This window comes from Mus pahari, chromosome 5 (assembly GCF_900095145.1).
Source record: "Mus pahari chromosome 5, PAHARI_EIJ_v1.1, whole genome shotgun sequence".
Taxonomy (NCBI): Eukaryota; Metazoa; Chordata; class Mammalia; order Rodentia; family Muridae; genus Mus; species Mus pahari.
Window position 1 is genome coordinate 149,034,304 of NC_034594.1, and position 7,372 is coordinate 149,041,675.

A 7,372-nucleotide genomic window follows, 5' to 3' on the forward strand; every position below is an offset into this window, starting at 1 on the left:
ACTGCACTTATGATACATATGTGCGGGGAGGCCTAGGTTCAGCCTGTGTGTATGCTCTTTGGTTGGTGGTTCAGTCTTTAAGAGCCCCAAGGGTCCAGGTCAGTTGACTCTGTTGGTCTTCCTGTGGAGTTCCTATCCCCTTCGAGCCTGCAGTCCTTCCTCCTATTCTTCCATAGTCCCCAAGCCCCATCCACCGTTTGGCTGTGGGTGTCTGTATCTGTCTGAGTCAGCTGTTGGATGGAACCTCTTAGAGGACAACTTGTTCCTGTTTGCCAGGATAACAGAGTAACATTAATAGTGTTAGGGATTGGTGCTTGCCCCTGGGATGGGTCTCAAGTTGGGTGGGTTATTGGATTGCCATTCCCTGAGTCCCTACTCCCTCCCCAGTGCCGACGTCACTTGGTATGCAGGATAAATTTTAGGTTGAAAGTTTTGTGGGTGGGTTGGTGTCTCTATCACTCCATTGGAGTTCCTGCCTGGCTATAGGAAGTGACCTCTTCAGGTTCCATATCCCCAATGTAGTGAGTCACAGCTAAGGACACCCCCATTGATTCTTGGGTACCTCCCTTATCCCAGGTCTCTGTCTCTACTTCTTAGAAGAGGGGTGGGGAGATTAGGAAAGGACTATGGATCAGGGTTGACTGGGAGTAGGTCAGTGAACAGGATGTAAAGTAAATAAGTAAAAAAAATTAAATTAAATTTAAAAAAAAAAGAAATCCCTTTCTTCTACCTAGGACTCACCTCCTAAGGGTCCTGCAGACTCTCCAAAACAGCACCACCAGCTAGGGACCAAGGGTTGAAACACATGAGGCTGTGGGAGACACTTCGGACTCAATCATAACCACAAGGGTAAACTGCCTTCAGCTCATGTATGAGTTATACCGTGACAAACACACAAACTCCAACTAAGCCAGCTTTATGTTTCATACTTCTGATCTCTAACATGATCACACAGAAACACTGCCCCAAAGTCTAGCAGCAATATCCCCTGTGACTAAAGGGCTCTTAGCCCCTGTTAAGATGCTAGGTAGACCCAGTTGAAGTAATGCCCTGTGATTCATACTGGCCACCAGGAAATGCTAAACTCTGGGAAGCAAGGAGAAATAAGTGAAATCAAGCTCTAGTTGGAAGATAGGCTTGACATTAAACCAAAAGAATGATGGGGCATAGGTCAATAAATGTGCATGAGAAGAACATTCTAGAACCAAGTAGGAGACATAAAGATGGGAAAAAGAATAGTCATAATACCTGTTGATATTGTTGAGTAATATTTGTTGGATGGATGGATGGATGGATGGATGGATGGATGGATGGATGGATGGATAGGCTATTTGAGCTTGACAAGGGAAAATATGCTCAGGTGTGCTTGGGGGTTAGTGGGGAACATCCTCATACTCAACAATTATAGCCAGAGGCAAAATGCTTCTACAAGTCCCAGCTACTAGCCAACCCACTTCTAAGCCTCTCTGCACAGCATCAAGGCCAAGGCTAGTCTTCTCCCAGAGGCATCCCACTGTCATCTTGATGAGAGTAGGTCTAGAACCTGACATAGCTAGAGGCTGCAGCTGACCCTTGCCGTAACCCCAGGCTGGACATGGCCCACAAAATTGCAGAGGAGCCTGTGGAAGAAGAGCTCGAGCCTTTAAGTTTCTGAAGGGTTCTTGTTCAGGGGTGAAGGGACACCCTCCCTGGTACAAGAGGTTTACAGTGATTGAAAGTGCTGCCTGAAGATAAACAGAGCGTGACCTGGAACTACTTCATAGCCTCTCTCTAAATCAGCACCAAGAGGATCTCTCCTCCAGGACAGTTCAATAAGGACACTTCTAAGGAAGCTTCTGATTAACAGGGCATAATGCTTCCCATAATACTTCCCAATTGCTGTGTTGGCCATCAGTTCCTTGCTTACTACATCTAATTATAACCCCAATTGCTGAGGCTATGTGAATATCAATAAAAGCATGACCATCCTGTTATACTAGCGTTGCTATGGTGAAAGAATTAAAACATCATCTCAAGCTGCAAGACCACAGCTTCCTGGTTTGGCAAGAGCTAATCCATTACTAGCGCAGTAGTAGGTTATGCACTAAGTATTTAACATGTTAGCCTCTGATGTCTGAAAATGGAGAGGACGGAATGTTCCAGAATAGGAAAAGAACTTCTTGCACATGGATAGTGCATCTAAGATACATGTATCTGAATAACTAAATTAACTAGTGACTTAATACACCTCTGGGGTCTGAGGAGGGTCAATGGTATCCCTGAGTAGGGAAGGTTTGGTTAAACACTGTGCACTCGGATATGGAGATATTGTTTCCCAATGGTTCAAGCATTCCTGAATGGCTGGATTTTAAGAGACCCTCGTCTTTAAGCAAACCTATTCCTCTGTGCCTTTTACAGAGTAGTCTGTCCACACCCCACACAGTGTTTATCCTTCTGCTTTTCAGTAATCTAGTTCTCTCCCTCCCAACTAGACCACAGGTTCCTGGAGGCACAGCCTATGCTTTATTCATGATTACATTTCCAGCAAATGCTTAAGAAATAACTAATACTCAATGGCCACAATGAATTCAGGCAATAATCACAATAAAACTGGAAATGATAAAATCAAGGGAAATCTGGAAAGAATCACTATGTGGATAAACCACTGGTTTTTATCCAATCTCACCAACAACAGATAGCTATTAAGCAGCAGCATTAGCCACAGAATGGAAATGGAAAGCATTTATCAGAAACTGTGCCTTTCCTTAAATACTGCTTAAGGATATCCAGGAGCTCCTATGTTGGAGAGAATTGGAAGGTAGTTATTGGGGTAGTTCCTGGGACAGTGAGAGTCTGGTCCTCTGTGTGGACTGTTCTTATTCTGTTATCTCTTCCCCTACACTTCTCCAAACCCAAGACAATCAAACTGGACAGTCCCTACCTTGGCTACATTTGTTATTGGCAGTGACCATGATATGCTCTGTGGGGACCACACTTCTTGTGGCCAGTGGTTAATGGGGTCAAGGCAGATTCCGATTCTTAGTCCCCCTGCCAGAACCAAGAGTACTTTGCATTTTTAAAATGAAATTTCTTCTTACAAAATCTCCATAATCTCCAAAGATTCAGCTGACAGCCATTCCTTTTATTTCCATATTTAATTCACTTAATTTTTCTGGTATAAAAATGCAGAGTCTCTGTCTGCATGGAAACTCTGGTATGGGTTTCCACAAAAAAAAAAAAAAAAAAAAAAAAAAAAAAAATGGCCAGTGAATTCCTGATAGGGAGACTTGATGAACACATTCTCTTTCCAGGATTAAGGGGTCAGTTAGCAGTAGGTCTTGGAAATGGCATCAGAGGAGCCCTTGGTGAAGTTGTCCAGGGGGTCAGTGTAGCTCCTAGGTGTGTGGCTGTCATCAACACTGGCCAACAGCAGCAGCAGCTCTTTGGTCACAGGAGCAGAGATGATGCCAGTGCCTCTGTGGGCAGGGATATGGCTCATCAGCACAAAGCCACAGTGGCCTGTCACCTTGTATGGTGCAAGGATGTGACTTCCTTGTTCCTCCAGGAACCATTCTGATCTGGATCAATGGAAAATTTGACTGAGATGGGGGCTCCTCAGACAGCAGTGTTCCTTGGAGTGTTCAGTACCCAAACCAACGTGAAGATCATTGTAGTCCCCAAAAATGTCAAAAAGCCTTGAACGTGGTCAGCTGGCCATCTCAAGTCTGCTTTTGTACTGGAATGATCTTTAGACCCTCCCTATCTAAGGATGCTCCCAATGGGGAGAGTCAGTAATCTCAGATTCCCTAATTACTAGAAAATAGGGAGATTTCCTCCGGGGACTTGATCTTCATATTGCTATCTAGACAGCCCAGCTTAGCGATGGGGGATCCAGTCCTTCCTTGTCTTTGAATAAGACCACTACATAATTCTCCTCAGAAGCTTAAGTCCCAGAGAGCCACCATTTGATGTTTTCCCAAGGAAGGTTCCTTCTTTTCTTCTGTTTTCCCAGCTATGTATTTTCTACAGCACCCACTTTTCAGACCTGGAGATTCGGTGTCATCCTTTGAGGTGCCCAATCAAACTCAAAATGCATGGTGATGTTAGGAAAGAGAAAATTGGGACATATCTGAGCCTCTCCTTTGGGCTTAGAGATTACACATACTGAGAGTCTGGTCTTGTTTAGACAGCTGGAAAAGTCCCAAGAAATAATTGAACTTGGTATCCTGTCCACAGTGTGAGCCCTGTCTGACAGGACAGTCTACCTTCATTTGCAGATAAGACTTTCCCTTCTCTCTTGACAAGAAAACGAGATGAGGACTTGCACAGAAGAGGTCTGGAAGAGACATTTGGGCTCAGAATTCAATGCCAGTAAATACGTCTGTCTCAAGTCAGCCTTAGCCAAGTACTATGTAAGGAATGGAGGAATGGAGAGTTGTACGGAACACCTCCAGGTCTGGAAGGCCCCAGAGGGGGAGCAGACCAGGCAGTTTGCATATGGGTCCCCAGACAGGATTGGAATGGGGAGCCAGATTTCTCAATCTTGCTGTATGTGGGGATGGAATTGTAGCTCAAATGTTAAGAGCGCTTGCTGCTCTTGCAGAGGACCGTGGTTTGATCCCCAGTACCATAATCTGTATCTCCAAGTCCAGGGAATATGATGCCCTCTTTTGGCCTTCAAAGGCACCAGGCACCCATGTGATGCACAGAAATACATACAGGCAAAACATTCTTCTTCTTCTTCTTCTTCTTCTTCTTCTTCTTCTTCTTCTTCTTCTTCTTTTTTTTTTTTTAAATCAATCTTGCTACATGCCCCTGCCTTCCATTACCCATCTAAGTACAGTATGGAAGTCAAACTTTTTGAAACTCTGTCATTTGGTTTAAGTCAACACTCCCCAGAGCATTTCTCCTACATATGACTAAGCAAGATTCTCTGTTCTTTTCCTCTCTCCCGCAACTTTTTTTTTTTTTACCAGATCTAACAAATTCAAAAAATAGCCCAAAGAATTTTTTGAGGAAAAAAAATAATAAAGAGGGTAAAAAGGAATTCAAATTGGAAGCATTGATTCTTTGCCTCTTAAAAAGAACAGTTATTTTCTCAATGAGTGTATGGGCCAAATGATTTTGATTCAGTAGTTGATGAGACCTTACCTGACATTTCTCCTTAGAGAACTCAGACATTTCCAAGAGGGATGTCCACACATCTGTGCAGGACTCCTAGGGTCAGCCTTTCTCAAAGAGGGGCACCAAGGTAGAAAGATAACCCTTAGACAGCCAAAGGGGCAGATGGTAGGTTGGAAAGTCATCTCCCACCAAGAGAAACGGCCCAGGTCAGCCCAGGCCGGCCCAGAGTGCATTTCAAATCTGTACTTCAGCTTTCAACCTAGAGGAGAGGGAATGGGGGAGGGGTGTGCTTGCCAAGGTCAACTCAACCCAGCCTGCCTTTTCTATTTATAAGAGATTAGAGTACCAACATCTTCATCTCTCCCCTGGGAGCATCCAAAATGCCTCCCTACTCCCAGAAGGAGTCCTTTTGCAGAGAAAGATATACTTGCCTTGGCCAAGGGATAAGCCAGAGCATTCTCTTTACAGAACATGCAATTTGCAAGCTAATTTGGTGCCTGATACACAGAGGACAATCACTCAATAAATACTATTGACTGGCAAATAACTTGAAAATCAATCAGAATGCTGTAGAACTGACATCTTAACCCCTTTCAGCCCGGTTTGGGGCTGGTATTTAAAAAGTCTCTCTTGAGGCTTTTGTGTTAAAGACTGGGCTCATTTAGGATTCTTTTAGATCTTTAAAGGTCTTTGTATTCTATCGACCATGGAGGTTTGAAAGTCAATACATCTGAGGGGTCAATACATCAATGCAAATGGAGTCATGGCTTCTGAGGTTTAAAACAATGCCAGTCACCAAGTACACAAAGGACTTAATTTTCCAAGGATGTTCTGAGGATGGGGAGCTGGTCCAGGAGATTAAGTGCTTTCTGTGCAAACAGGAGGACCAGGCGTTCAGGATCCCTAGAAGGTTAAAATAAAGGCACTTGTGAAAGCACTCAAGCATGCCTATGTGAGATGAGAAACTGAGGCAGGAAAATCCCTGGGCCTCCCAAGCCAAGTAGGCTGGTGTACTCCAGGCTGAACCAGAGACTCTGCTTCAGACCCTGGATGGGTTGATGATGAAGACTGATGAGCAAATGGTATTCAGCTGCCACAGTGGGTAGAAGCTTCCAGAATGGACAGCATGAGATCCATTTAATCTTCCACAAGTCCCAGTAACACTTCCAGTCCTAACTTGTCGCTCCTGGTTTTTAATATGTTGGACCCTGTGACCAGTAGCAACAGCACGCAGCTTCTTGGCTTCCTTTGTTTGTTAATGTGAACACCGTGCTTATGGTCTTTCTTGAGCAAAAATAGGATTAAAAGTGACAGGAGAGTAAAAGTGGGGCTGAATTGGTTTCCTCTGGCAGTGACAGAATTTGGGGTCGGTGAGTAGAGTGCAGACATAGAGGATGACAGGGCATAGAAATGACAAGAGCTATCAGGATAGGACTGGCAAAGTTTGGAGGCAGAAGGAAGACTGAGTACAGACAAGAGCACAGAGGGAGTAGCCAGGGTAACCATTGTGTTCATGAGATTGCCGAGAAAGAGAAGCAAATGGGAAAGAGATTTTTAATAAGCTCACTTCGTATTAAGAATGATCTAGGGAAATATTCATAGCATGAAAATTGCTTTCCAGATATTGTTGTTAAATGTCAAGGTGTCACATGTGCTAAGCAGCAGCCACCAGGGAACTCAGCTTTGTGTGAACTGAGGGGATTGCCACAGTTGCATCCAAATCCTACTAGCAGTTGGAAATGTGTTTTAACATACAATGTTAGTTTTCTGCCCTAACCCAGGACAATAAGAAGCTCCCTGTGAAAGCTTTATCCCCAGAATGTGGAAAGTGGACAGGGTTTCAGAATAAACCTGACCCAGTTGTTATAAATACCACACACACACACACACACACACACACACACACACACACACACTTTGATAAGAATTGCTTAACTCAGGATTCTCCTGTTTCAGCCACCAGACACTTAGATTTCTGGTTTATATCATCATATCCCGCTTTGATTATTTTCTAATGCAGATGAAATTTTCTGTTGTTTCTAAAGCTTTTATGAATGTATCTTAGAACTTGAAAGGCATCGTTTAAACCTATTTTCATATATAGTAAGCTGGATTAAAATCCTCAAGTGAACTCATCAATATCTTTTTGTTTTGGTTGGGGGAAAAAGTTTATTAAGATATAGTACACAATATCATACCATTCACCCATTTAAAGCAAAGTCCACACTTAAAGGATTAAAACATGTCTTCAATATATTTACCAAATTGT

The 7,372-nt window shown here is 43.5% G+C and overlaps 1 pseudogene; it reads right to left on the reverse strand.

The window, feature by feature from the left end:
• Positions 1–1,536: 1,536 nt before the first annotated feature.
• Positions 1,537–3,755, reverse strand: LOC110322067 (annotated as a pseudogene).
• Between the last annotated feature and the right edge of the window lie 3,617 nt (positions 3,756–7,372).